Source organism: Phyllobates terribilis, unplaced genomic scaffold, assembly GCF_046119375.1.
Source record: "Phyllobates terribilis strain yellow unplaced genomic scaffold, ASM4611937v1 Scaffold_3__8_contigs__length_932513732, whole genome shotgun sequence".
Classification (NCBI taxonomy): Eukaryota; Metazoa; Chordata; class Amphibia; order Anura; family Dendrobatidae; genus Phyllobates; species Phyllobates terribilis.
Window position 1 is genome coordinate 3,676,142 of NW_027362763.1, and position 11,909 is coordinate 3,688,050.

Here is an 11,909-nt window from a genome sequence, read left to right on the forward strand (position 1 = left end):
AAATAATTGAGAGAATTGTAAGAATTGGTGGAAAAGCTCCATAGCTGATTCACAAGAATTCATCTTTGAGTTTTGGAAAATGCTTTGCCTTGTTTTTAAACTTTTTAGTAATTGGCTCTTTCAAGACATATTCAGTCCTCCTTTTTTTAAGTAAAACTTTAGCAGATTTAACAGCCATAATCCCAAACCAGTCAAGTTGGTTCATGCATTGGTGGTATAGTGGTGCGCATAGCTGCTTCCCAAGCAGTTGACCCGGGTTCGATTTCCAGCCAATGCAATACTTATGTAGTTTTATTTCTGGCATATCATACATTTTACAAACTATTTTGTAATGTTAGTGCAGAAAATGTAAAAAAAAAAAGCTGACCCTATAAGCATTGGTGGTATAGTGGTGAGCATAGCTGCCTTCCAAGCAGTTGACCTGGGTTCAATTCCCGGCCAATACAAAACATCGGAGTTTTTTTTTTTCAGGCACGTCATACTTTTTACTAACAATTTTGTAGGGTTAGTGCAGAAAATGTGAAAAAAATGCTGGGTACCTTAAGCATTTTTGGTATAGTGGTGAACAAACCTTCCTTCCAAGCAGTTGACCTGCGATTGATTCCTGGTCAATGCAATACTTATGTGGGGGGTTTTTTCCTGGCACGTCTTACTTTTTACTAATAATTTCGTATTGTTAGTAGTGTTGAGCCACCCCCGTAGTGTTCGGGTTCGGTTCGGTTCGTCGAACACCGGGATGTTCGAGGAACTGTTCGTCGAACTGTTCGTCGAACACCTTAGAACACCGTCGAACACCGTTAAAACCAATGGCAGGCAAACAAAAACACATAGAAACACATAGAAAACACCTGCAAAGGTGTCCAAAAGCTGACAAACTGCTCAGAAGACACTCTCTTTAAAAAAGCCGGCCGGCAAATTCAGCAGCGGCATACACCGGTACCCGACAATTTAGACAAGAAGGAATAGAGCATCACACATAGATTAGATAGATAGAAACATGTCAGTCACACATATAAGAAGCACAGTGACAGTGTTGGTTACTGCACTTGTCATTTAGTGTAAAGGATTTATTAAAAAAAATATTAGTGTTTTCATGCACCGTCTCTTTAAAAAAGCCGGCCGGCAATTCAGCATCTGTACCCGACAATTTAGAACAGAAAGAATAGAGCTTCACACATAGATTAGATAGATAGAAACATGTCAGTCACATATATAATAAGTACAGTGATAGTGTTGCTTACTATACTTGTCATTTAGTGTAAAGGATATATTTAAAAAAATAAAAGTGTTTTCATGCACTGTCTCTTTAAAAAAGCCGGCTGGCAATTCAGCAGCGGTACCCGACAATTTAGAACAGAAAGATAGAGCATCACACATAGATTAGATAGATAGAAACATGTCAGTCACATATATAATAAGTACAGTGATAGTGTTGCTTACTGTACTTGTCATTTAGTGTAAAGGATTTATTTAAAAAAATAATAGTGTTTTCATGCACTGTCTCTTTAAAAAAGCCGGCCGGCAATTCAGCAGCGGTACCCGACAATTTAGAACAGAAAGATAGAGCTTCACACATAGATTAGATAGATAGAAACATGTCAGTCACATATATAAGAAGCACAGTGACAGTGTTGCTTACTGTACTTGTCATTTAGTGTAAAGGATTTATTTAAAAAAATAATAGTGTTTTCATGCACTGTCTCTTTAAAAAAGCCGGCCGGCAATTCAGCAGCGGTACCCGACAATTTAGAACAGAAAGATAGAGCATCCCACATTGATTAGATAGATAGAAACATGTCAGTCACATATATATGAAGTACAGTGATAGTGTTGGTTACTGTACTTGTCATTTAGTATTAAAATAAAGGATTTATTATTAAAAAAATTGGCGTGGGGTTCCCCTTAATTTTAGGCTCTAGCAGAGGTTAAGCAGACGGCTGGGGCAGATGTTTGAAGCCTGGGAAGTGCGTAATACCCATGGAGCTTCCCAGGCTACTAATATCAGCCCCCAGCTGAATACATAGCCTTTACTAGCTATTAAAATGGGGGACCCCCCCAAAAAAATGACGTGGGGTCCCCCCTAATTTAATAGCTAGCAAAGGCTAGGCAGACAGCTGGGGGCTGATATTAATAGCCCAGGAAGGGAGCCATGAATATTTGCCCCCTCCCAGGCTAGAAACACCAGCCGTCAGCCGCCCCAGAAATGGCGCATTCATAGGATGCGCCAATTCTGGCACTTAGCCTCGCTCTTCCACGCTGCCCTGGTGCGGTGGCAGGGGGTAATAGGGTTGGGGTTGATGTCAGCTTATAATGCCAGCTGACATCAAGCCCAGGTTAGTAATGGAGAGGCGTCTATAAGACACCCCCATTACTAACCCCATAGTCAAAGTTAAAAAAAACACAAACACCCAGAATAAAGTCCTTTAATTGAAATAAAGACACAATCCTTTATTGTTCTAAATTAAACCATACTTACCATCACGCCCATTCCAGCTGAAGCCAACGATCTCCTGCAATAAAAGAAAAATAATAAAGCAACCTCATCCTTACCTTTCCATGGTTCCCACGACAGCTTCAGCTCTGCTACATCGAGATGACAGGCTGGACCGCAGCAGAACGCTGCCATCCAGCCTGTCATCCCGCAGACATTGAGAAGCGCAGGCTTGCTTGCGCTGCTCAGCGTCTCTCTGTGACGACATCCAGATGAGCCGAGTTCATGTCCAATGAACTCGGCTCACCTCATGCACGTCACTGACAGCGTGGGAAAATTCTCACGCTGAAGCGCTGAGTGCAGGAGAATTTTCCCACGCTGTCAGTGACGTGCAGGAGGTGAGCTGAGTTCATTGGACATGAGCTCACCTCATGCACATCACTGACAGCGTGGGAGAATTCTCCTGCACTCAGCACTTCAGCGTGAGAATTTTCCCACGCTGTCAGTGACGTGCATGAGGTGAGCCGAGTTCATTGGACATAACCTCGGCTCATCTGGATGCCGTCACAGCGAGACAGTGAGGAGCGCAAGCATGCCTGCTCTTCTCAGTGTCTGCGGGATGACAGACTGGATGGCAGCGTTCTGCTGCAGTCCAGCCAGTCATCTCGATGTAGCAGAGCTGAAGCTGTCGTGGGAACCATGGAAAGGTAAGGATGAGTTTGGTTTATTATTTTTCTTTTATTGCAGGAGATCGTTGGCTTCAGCTGGAATGGGTGTGATGGTAAGTATGGTTTAATTTAGAACAATAAAGAATTGTGTCTTTATTTCAATTAAAGGACTTCATTCTGGGCGTTGTGTTTTTTTTAAATACTTTACTAGAAATTCATGGCGGTCATGTCTAATACTGGCGTGACCCCATGAATTTTGGGCTTGGGGCCAGCTGATAATACCAAGCTGGCCCTAACCCCTTTATTACCCAGTGAGCCACCGCATCAGGGCCCTGGATGAGTTGGGTACAGCGCCAGAAGATGGCGCTTCTATGAACGCGCCATTTTCCGGGGTGGCTGCGGACTGCAATTTGTAGCGGGGGGGGGGGGCCAGAAAGCTTGGGCCTCCCTGCGCTGTGGATTCCAGCCCCCAGCTGCCTAGTTGTACCTGGCTGGACACAAAAATAGGGCGAAACCCCACGTACTTTTTTTTTAATTATTTCATGAAATTCATGAAATAATTAAGAAAAAAAGGCCTTCCCTATATTGTTGTGTCCGGCCAGGTACAAATAGGCAGCTGGTGGTTGGGGGCAGCCCGTTCCTGCCTGCTGTACCTGGCTGGACACAAATATAGTGCGAAGCCCCACTTCAATTTTTTTTAATTATTTCATGAAATTCATGAAATAATTAAGAAAAAAAGGGCTTCCCTATATTGTTGTGTCCGGCCAGGTACAAATAGGCAGCTGGTGGATGGGGGCAGCACGTTCCTGCCTGCTGTACCTGGCTGGACACAATATAGTGCGAAGCCCCACTTCATTTTTTTTAAATTATTTCAGGAAATTCATGAAATAATTTAAAAAAAATTGACGTGGGGCTTCGCACTATATTTGTGTCCAGTCAGGTGCAGCAGGCAGGAATGGGCTGCCCCCATCCACCACCTGCCTAATTGTACCTGGCTGGACACAACAATATAGGGAAGCCCTTTTTTTCTTAATTATTTCATGAAATAATTTAAAGAAAATTGATGTGGGGCTTCGCCCTGTTTTTGTGTCCAGCCAGGTACAACTAGGCAGCTGGGGGCTGGAATCCGCAGCGCAGGGAGGCCCAAGCTTTCTGCCCCCCCCCCCCCCGCTACAAATTGCAGTCCGCAGCCACCCCGGAAAATGGCGCGTTCATAGAAGCGCCATCTTCTGGCGCTGTACCCAACTCATCCAGGGCCCTGATGCGGTGGCTCACTGGGTAATAAAGGGGTTAGGGCCAGCTTGGCATTATCAGCTGGCCCTAAGCCCGAAATTCATGGGGTCACGCCAATATTAGACATGACCACCATGAATTTCTAGTAAAGTATTTAAAAAAAACACAACACCCAGAAAAAAGTCCTTTAATTGAAATAAACACACAATTCTTTATTGTTCTAAATTAAACCATACTTACCATCACGCCCATTCCAGCTGAAGCCAACGATCTCCTGAAATAAAAGAAAAATAATAAAGCAACATCATCCTTACCTTTCCATGGTTCCCATGACAGCTTCAGCTCTGCTACATCGAGATGACAGGCTGGACCGCAGCAGAACGCTGCCATGTAGCCTGTCATCCCGCAGACACTGAGAAGCGCAGGCTTGCTTGCGCTCCACAGTGTCTCTCTGTGAGGGCATCCAGATGAGCCGAGTTAATGTCCAATGAACTCGGCTCACCTCATGCACGTCACTGACAGCGTGGGAAAATTCTCCTGCACTCAGCGCTTCAGCGTGGGAGAATTCTCACACTGAAGCGCTGAGTGCAGGAGAATTCTCCCACGCTGTCAGTGACGTGCAGGAGGTGAGCTGAGTTCATTGGACATGAGCTCACCTTATGCACGTCACTGACAGCGTGGGAAAATTCTCCTGCACTTAGCGCTTCAGCGTGGGAGAATTCTCACGCTGAAGCGCTGAGTGCAGGAGAATTCTCCCACGCTGTCAGTGACGTGCAGGAGGTGAGCTGAGTTCATTGGACATGAGCTCACCTTATGCACGTCACTGACAGCGTGGGAGAATTCTCCTGCACTCAGCGCTTCAGCGTGGGAGAATTCTCACGCTGAAGCGCTGAGTGCAGGAGAATTTTCCCACGCTGTCAGTGACGTGCATGAGGTGAGCCGAGTTCATTGGACATGAACTCGGCTCATCTGGATGTCGTCACAGAGAGACGCTGAGCAGCGCAAGCAAGCCTGCGCTTCTCAGTGTCTGCGGGATGAGAGGCTGGATGGCAGCGTTCTGCTGCGGTCCAGCCTGTCATCTCGATGTAGCAGAGCTGAAGCTGTCGTGGGAACCATGGAAAGGTAAGGATGAGGTTGCTTTATTATTTTTCTTTTATTGCAGGAGATCGTTGGCTTCAGCTGGAATGGGCGTGACGGTAAGTATGGTTTAATTTAGAACAATAAAGGATTGTGTCTTTATTTCAATTAAAGGACTTTATTCTGGGTGTTTGTGTTTTTTTTAACTTTGACTATGGGGTTAGTAATGGGGGTGTCTTATGGATGCCTCTCCATTACTAACCTGGGCTTGATGTCAGCTGGCATTATAAGTTGACATCAACCCCAACCCTATTACCCCCTGCCACCGCACCAGGGCAGCGTGGAAGAGCGAGGCTAAGTGCCAGAATTGGCGCATCCTATGAATGCGCCATTTCTGGGGCGGCTCACGGCTGGTGTTTCTAGCCTGGGAGGGGGCCAATATTCATGGCTCCCTTCCTGGGCTATTAATATCAGCCCCCAGCTGCCTGCCTAGCCTTTGCTAGCTATTAAATTAGGGGGGACCCCACGTCATTTTTTTGGGGGGGTCCCCCATTTTAATAGCTAGTAAAGGCTATGTATTCAGCTGGGGGCTGATATTAGTAGCCTGGGAAGCTCCGTGGGTATTACCCCCTTCCCAGGTCTCAAACATCTGCCCCAGCCGTCTGCTTAACCTCCGCTAGAGCCTAAAATTAAGGGGAACCCCACGCCAATTTTTTTAATAATAAATCCTTTATTTTAATACTAAATGACAAGTACAGTAACCAACACTATCACTGTACTTCATATATATGTGACTGACATGTTTCTATCTATCTAATCTATGTGTGAAGCTCTATTCTGTCTGTTATAAATTGTCGGGTACCGCTGCTGAATTGCCGGCCGGCTTTTTTAAAGAGACGGTGCATGAAAACACTATTATTTTTTTTGATAAATCCTTTACGCTAAATGACAAGTACAGTAAGCAGCACTTTCACTGTACTTCGTATATATGTGGCTGACATGTTTATATCTATCTAATCTATGTGTGAAGCTCTATTCTTTCGGTTCTAAATTGTCGGGTACAGGTGTATACCGCTGCTGAATTGCCGGCTTTTCATGTTTCACTGTTGGCACTGTTCCCATCGATTTGGGCAATCACTGTAATGCCACAACCACCATGGCTGTGGCATTACAGTGAGTGGCAGACAATCCCTGCATGATTGGTGCTCTAAATAGCACCAGACATGCAGGACAAGCTTTTGGTGCAGGAACAGTTATCGAACATAACCTCGAACAGCCGAATTTTTTGCAAATCGTTCGGGTTCGTCGAACAACTCGAACACCGCCCAAAACAGCTCGAATTTGAGATTGGCGAACAGTTCTAGTCGAACACCGTTCATCTCTAATTGTTAGTGCAGAAAATGTAAGAAAAAAACATGGTTTCTGTAAGTGTTGGTGGTATAGTGGTGAGAATCGCTGCCTTCCAAGTAGTTGACATGAGTTCGATTCTCAGCCAAGGTATGAATTGTTTTTCACATTTGGTGATGCTTTTAGTCTGTTTTAATTTTTCGTGTTAAGTCTCAGGCTCTTCTTTCTTCTTAGAGTTTAGCAACCACGAAAATGAGAAAAAAAATGAAGAGAATATTTCTTAGATTTTTTTCAACTGTCTCATCTAACTGATCTTCTGCTCTTCAGTTGTTGATTAAACACTTTGTAGGGTTAGTCTCCAATATGAAAGCAATGTCAGGGTTGGCATTGGTGTTATGCTGGTGGGTGTAGTTGCTTTTAAAACAATAGGCCATAGTTTAATTCTTGAAGAACTCATTGTTTTTTTGCATTTGGTGGTGTTTGGACTCTTTTTCACTTTCTGTGCTAAGGCTTATGCTTTTATATCTTTCTTCGTAACACTTTAGCTACCTTAGTTGGCAAAAAGCAAAGCTAATTGAGAGAATTTGTAGGCAGAGGTGGAAAAGCTACATAACTTTCTTCCAAAAACTCCTCTGTCTTTAGAGTTAGTGTTAAAAATGCCCAAAATGGCAGAGGTCTTTAGGGGTAATTTGGTGCTGGTGCTGACTCTTTGTAATCTTTTTGAGCTAAGGCTCATAGTGTACTTTCTTTCTTGGTAAGAGTTTAGTTACCTTATTGGCAAAAAAGTGAAAATGATTGAGAGAATTGTAAGAATTGGTGGAAAAGCTCCATAGCTGATTCACAAGAATTCATCTTTGAGTTTTGGACAATGCTTTGCCTTGTTTTTAAATTTTTTAGTAATTGGCTCTTTCAAGACATATTCAGTCCTCCTTTTTTTAAGTAAAACTTTAGCAGATTTAACTGCCATAATCCCAAACCAGTCAAGTTGGTTCATGCATTGGTGGTGTAGTGGTGAGCATAGCTGCTTCCCAAGCAGTTGACCCGGGTTCGATTCCCAGCCAATGCAATACTTATGTAGTTTTATTTCTGGCATATCATACATTTTACAAACTATTTTGTAATGTTAGTGCAGAAAATGTAAAAAAAAAAGCTGACCCTCTAAGCATTGGTGATATAGTGGTGAGCATAGCTGCCTTCCAAGCAGTTGACCCGGGTTCAATTCCCGGCCAATACAAAACATTGGTGTTTTTTTTTTTCAGGCACGTCATACTTTTTACTAACAATTTTGAAGGGTTAGTGCAGAAAATGTGAAAAAAATGCTGGGTACCTTAAGCATTTTTGGTATAGTGGTGAGCAAACCTGCCTTCCAAGCAGTTGACCTGCGATTGATTCCTGGTCAATGCAATACTTATGTGGTGTTTTTTTTCCTGGCACGTCTTACTTTTTACTAATAATTTCGTATTGTTAGTGCAGAAAATGTAAGAAAAAAACATGGCTTCTGTAAGTGTTGGAGGCATAGTGGTGAGAATCGCTGCCTTCCAAGTAGTTGAACCGAGTTCGATTCTCAGCCAACGCATGAATTGTTTTTCACATTTGGTGATGCTTTTAGTCTGTTTTAATTTTTCGTGTTAAGTTTCAGGCTCTTCTTTCTTCTTAGAGTTTAGCAACCACGAAAATGAGAAAAAAATTGAAGAGAATATTTCTTCGCGTTTTTTCAACTGTCTCATCTAACTGATCTTCTGCTCATCAGTTGTTGATAAAACACTTTGTAGGGTTAGTCTCCAATATGAAAGCAATGTCAGGGTTGGCATTGGTGTTATGCTGGTGGGTGTAGTTGCTTTTAAAACAATAGGCCATAGTTTAATTCTTGAAGAACTCATTGTTTTTTTGCATTTGGTGGTGTTTGGACTCTTTTTCACTTTCTGTGCTAAGGCTTATGCTTTTATTTCTTTCTTGGTAACACTTTAGCTACCTTAGTTGGCAAAAAGCAAAGCTAATTGAGAGAATTTGTAGGCAGAGGTGGAAAAGCTACATAACTGATTCCAAAAACTCCTCTGTCTTTAGAGTTAGTGTTAAAAATGCCAAAAATGGCAGAGGTCTTTAGGGGTAATTTGGTGCTGGTGCTGACTCTTTGTTCTTTGTAATCTTTTTGAGCTAAGGCTCATAGTGTACTTTCTTTCTTGGTAAGAGTTTAGTTACCTTATTGGCAAAAAAGTGAAAGTAATTGAGAGAATTGTAAGAATTGGTGGAAAAGCTACATAGCTGATTCACAAGAATTCATCTTTGAGTTTTGGACAATGCTTTGCCTTGTTTTTAAACTTTTTAGTAATTGGCTCTTTCAAGACATATTCAGTCCTCCTTTTTTTAAGTAAAACTTTAGCAGATTTAACAGCCATGATCCCAAATCAGTCAAGTTGGTTCATGCATTGGTGGTATAGTGGTGAGCATAGCTGGTTCCCAAGCAGTTGACCCGGGTTCAATTCCCGGCAATGCAATACTTGTGAAGTTTTATTTCTGGCATATCATACATTTTACAAACTATTTTGTAATGTTAGTGCAGAAAATGTAAAAAAAAAAGCTGATCCTGTAAGTATTGGTGGTATAGTGGTGAGCATAGCTGCATTCCATGCAGTTGACCCTTGTTTGATACCCAGCCAATGCAATACTTATGTGGGTTTTTATTCTGGCACGTCATCATTTTTACTAACAATTTTGTAGGGTTAGTGCAGAAAATGTGAAAAAAACGCTGGGTACCTTAAGCATTTTTGGTATAGTGGTGAGCAAACCTGCCTTCCAAGCAGTTGACCTGTGATTGATTCCTGGTCAATGCAATACTTATGTGGTTTTTTTTTTCCTGGCACATCTTACTTTTTACTAATAATTTCGTATTGTTAGTGCAGAAAATGTAAGAAAAAAAACTGTTTTCTGTAAGTGTTGGTGGTATAGTGGTGAGCATCGCTGCCTTCCAAGCAGTTGACCCGGGTTCAATTCCAAGCCAACGCATGAATAGTTTATCGCATTTGGTGATGCTTTTAGTCTGTTTTAATTTTTCGTGTTAAGGCTCATGCTCTTCTTTCTTCTTAGAGTTTAGCAACCACGAAAATGAGAAAAAAATTGAAGAGAATATTTCTTAGCTTTTTTTCAACTGTCTCATCTAACTGACCCTCTGCTCTTTAATTGTTGATTAAACACTTTGTAGGGTTTGTCTCCAATATGAAAGCAATGTCAGGGTTGGCATTGGTGTTATGCTGGTGGGTGTAGTTGCTTTTAAAACAATAGGCCATAGTTTAATTCTTGAAGAACTCATTGTTTTTTTGCATTTGGTGGTGTTTGGAATCTTTTTCACTTTCTGTGCTAAGGCTTATGCTTTTATTTCTTTATTGGTAACACTTTAGCTACCTTAGTTGGCAAAAAGCAAAGCTAATTGAGAGAATTTGTAGGCAGAGGTGGAAAAGCTACATAACTGATTCCAAAAACTCCTCTGTCTTTAGAGTTAGTGTTAAAAATGCCAAAATTGGCAGAGGTCTTTAGGGGTAATTTGGTGCTGGTGTTGACTCTTTGTAATCTGTTTGAGCTAAGGCTCATAGTGTACTTTCTTTCTTGGTAAGAGTTTAGTTACCTTATTGGCAAAAAAGTGAAAATAATTGAGAGAATTGTAAGAATTGCTGGAAAAGCTACATAGCTGATTCACAAGAATTCATCTTTGAGTTTTGGACAATGCTTTGCCTTGTTTTTAAACTTTTTAGTAATTGGCTCTTTCAAGACATATTCAGTCCTCCTTTTTTTAAGTAAAACTTTAGCAGATTTAACAGCCATAAGTCCAAACCAGTCAAGTGGCTTCATGCATTGGTGGTATAGTGGTGAGCATAGCTGCTTCCCAAGCAGTTGACCCAGGTTCAATTCCCAGCCAATGCAATACTTATGTAGTTTTATTTCTGGCATATCATACATTTTACAAACTATTTTGTAATGTTAGTGCAGAAAATGTAAAAAAAAGCAGATCCTGTTAGCATTGGTGGTATAGTGGTGAGCATAGCTGCCTTTCAAGCAGTTGACCTGGGTTCGATTCCGGGCCAATGCAAAACAGGGGTGTGTTTTTTTTTCTGGCACGTCATACTTTTTGCAAACAATTTCGTAGTGTTAGTGCAGAAAAGGTAAAACAAAAAAAATGGGTCCAATAAATCTTGGTGGTATAGTGGTGAGCATAGCTGCATTCCATGCAGTTGACCCTTGTTTGATACCCAGCCAATGCAGTACTTATGTGGGTTTTTATTCTGGCACGTCATAATTTTTACTAACAATTTTGTAGGGTTAGTGCAGAAAATGTGAAAAAAATGCTGGGTACCTTAAGCATTTTTGGTATAGTGGTGAGCAAACCTGCCTTCCAAGCAGTTGACCTGCGATTGATTCCTGGTCAATGCAATACTTATGTGGGTTTTTTCCTGGCACGTCTTACTTTTTACTAATAATTTCGTATTGTTAGTGCAGAAAATATAAGAAAAAAACATGGCTTCTGTAAGTGTTGGTGGTATAGTGGTGAGCATAGCTGCCTTCCAAGCAGTTGACCCGGGTTCGATTCCCGGCCAACGCATGAATTGTTTTTCACATTTGGTGATGCTTTTAGTCTGTTTTAATTTTTCGTGTTAAGGCTCATGCTCTTCTTTCTTCTTAGAGTTTAGCAACCACGAAAATGAGAAAAAAATTGAAGAGAATATTTCTTAGCTTTTTTTCAACTGTCTCATCTAACTGATCTTCTGCTCTTCAGTTGTTGATTAAATACTTTGTAGGGTTAGTCTCCAATATGAAAGCAATGTCAGGGTTGGCATTGGTGTTATGCTGGTGGGTGTAGTTGCTTTTAAAACAATAGGCCATAGTTTAATTCTTGAAGAACTCATTGTTTTTTTACATTTGGTGGTGTTTAGAATCTTTTTCACTTTCTGTGCTAAGGCTTATGCTTTTATTTCTTTCTTGGTAACACTTTAGCTACCTTAGTGGGCAAAAAGCAAAGCTAATTGAGAGAATTTGTAGGCAGAGGTGGAAAAGCTACATAACTGATTCCAAAAACTCCTCTGTCTTTAGAGTCTTTAGAGTTAGTGTTAAAAATGCCAAAAATGGCAGAGGTCTTTAGGGGTAATTTGGTGCTGGTGTTGACT

The 11,909-nt window shown here is 41.6% G+C and overlaps 5 non-coding genes across 5 annotated transcripts; all 5 read left to right on the forward strand.

The window, feature by feature from the left end:
• The first annotated feature begins 374 nt into the window (after positions 1 to 374).
• On the forward strand, positions 375 to 446 carry TRNAG-UCC (transfer RNA glycine (anticodon UCC)). Its single transcript has one exon. It is a non-coding gene; the product is annotated as a tRNA-Gly (tRNA).
• A 7,304-nt stretch (positions 447 to 7,750) lies between these two features.
• Positions 7,751 to 7,822, forward strand: TRNAG-CCC (transfer RNA glycine (anticodon CCC)). Its single transcript has one exon. It is a non-coding gene; the product is annotated as a tRNA-Gly (tRNA).
• Positions 7,823 to 7,918: 96 nt separating this feature from the next.
• TRNAG-UCC (transfer RNA glycine (anticodon UCC)) lies at positions 7,919 to 7,990 on the forward strand. Its single transcript has one exon. It is a non-coding gene; the product is annotated as a tRNA-Gly (tRNA).
• A 2,775-nt stretch (positions 7,991 to 10,765) lies between these two features.
• TRNAE-UUC (transfer RNA glutamic acid (anticodon UUC)) lies at positions 10,766 to 10,837 on the forward strand. Its single transcript has one exon. It is a non-coding gene; the product is annotated as a tRNA-Glu (tRNA).
• A 438-nt stretch (positions 10,838 to 11,275) lies between these two features.
• On the forward strand, positions 11,276 to 11,347 carry TRNAG-UCC (transfer RNA glycine (anticodon UCC)). Its single transcript has one exon. It is a non-coding gene; the product is annotated as a tRNA-Gly (tRNA).
• Positions 11,348 to 11,909: the final 562 nt, after the last annotated feature.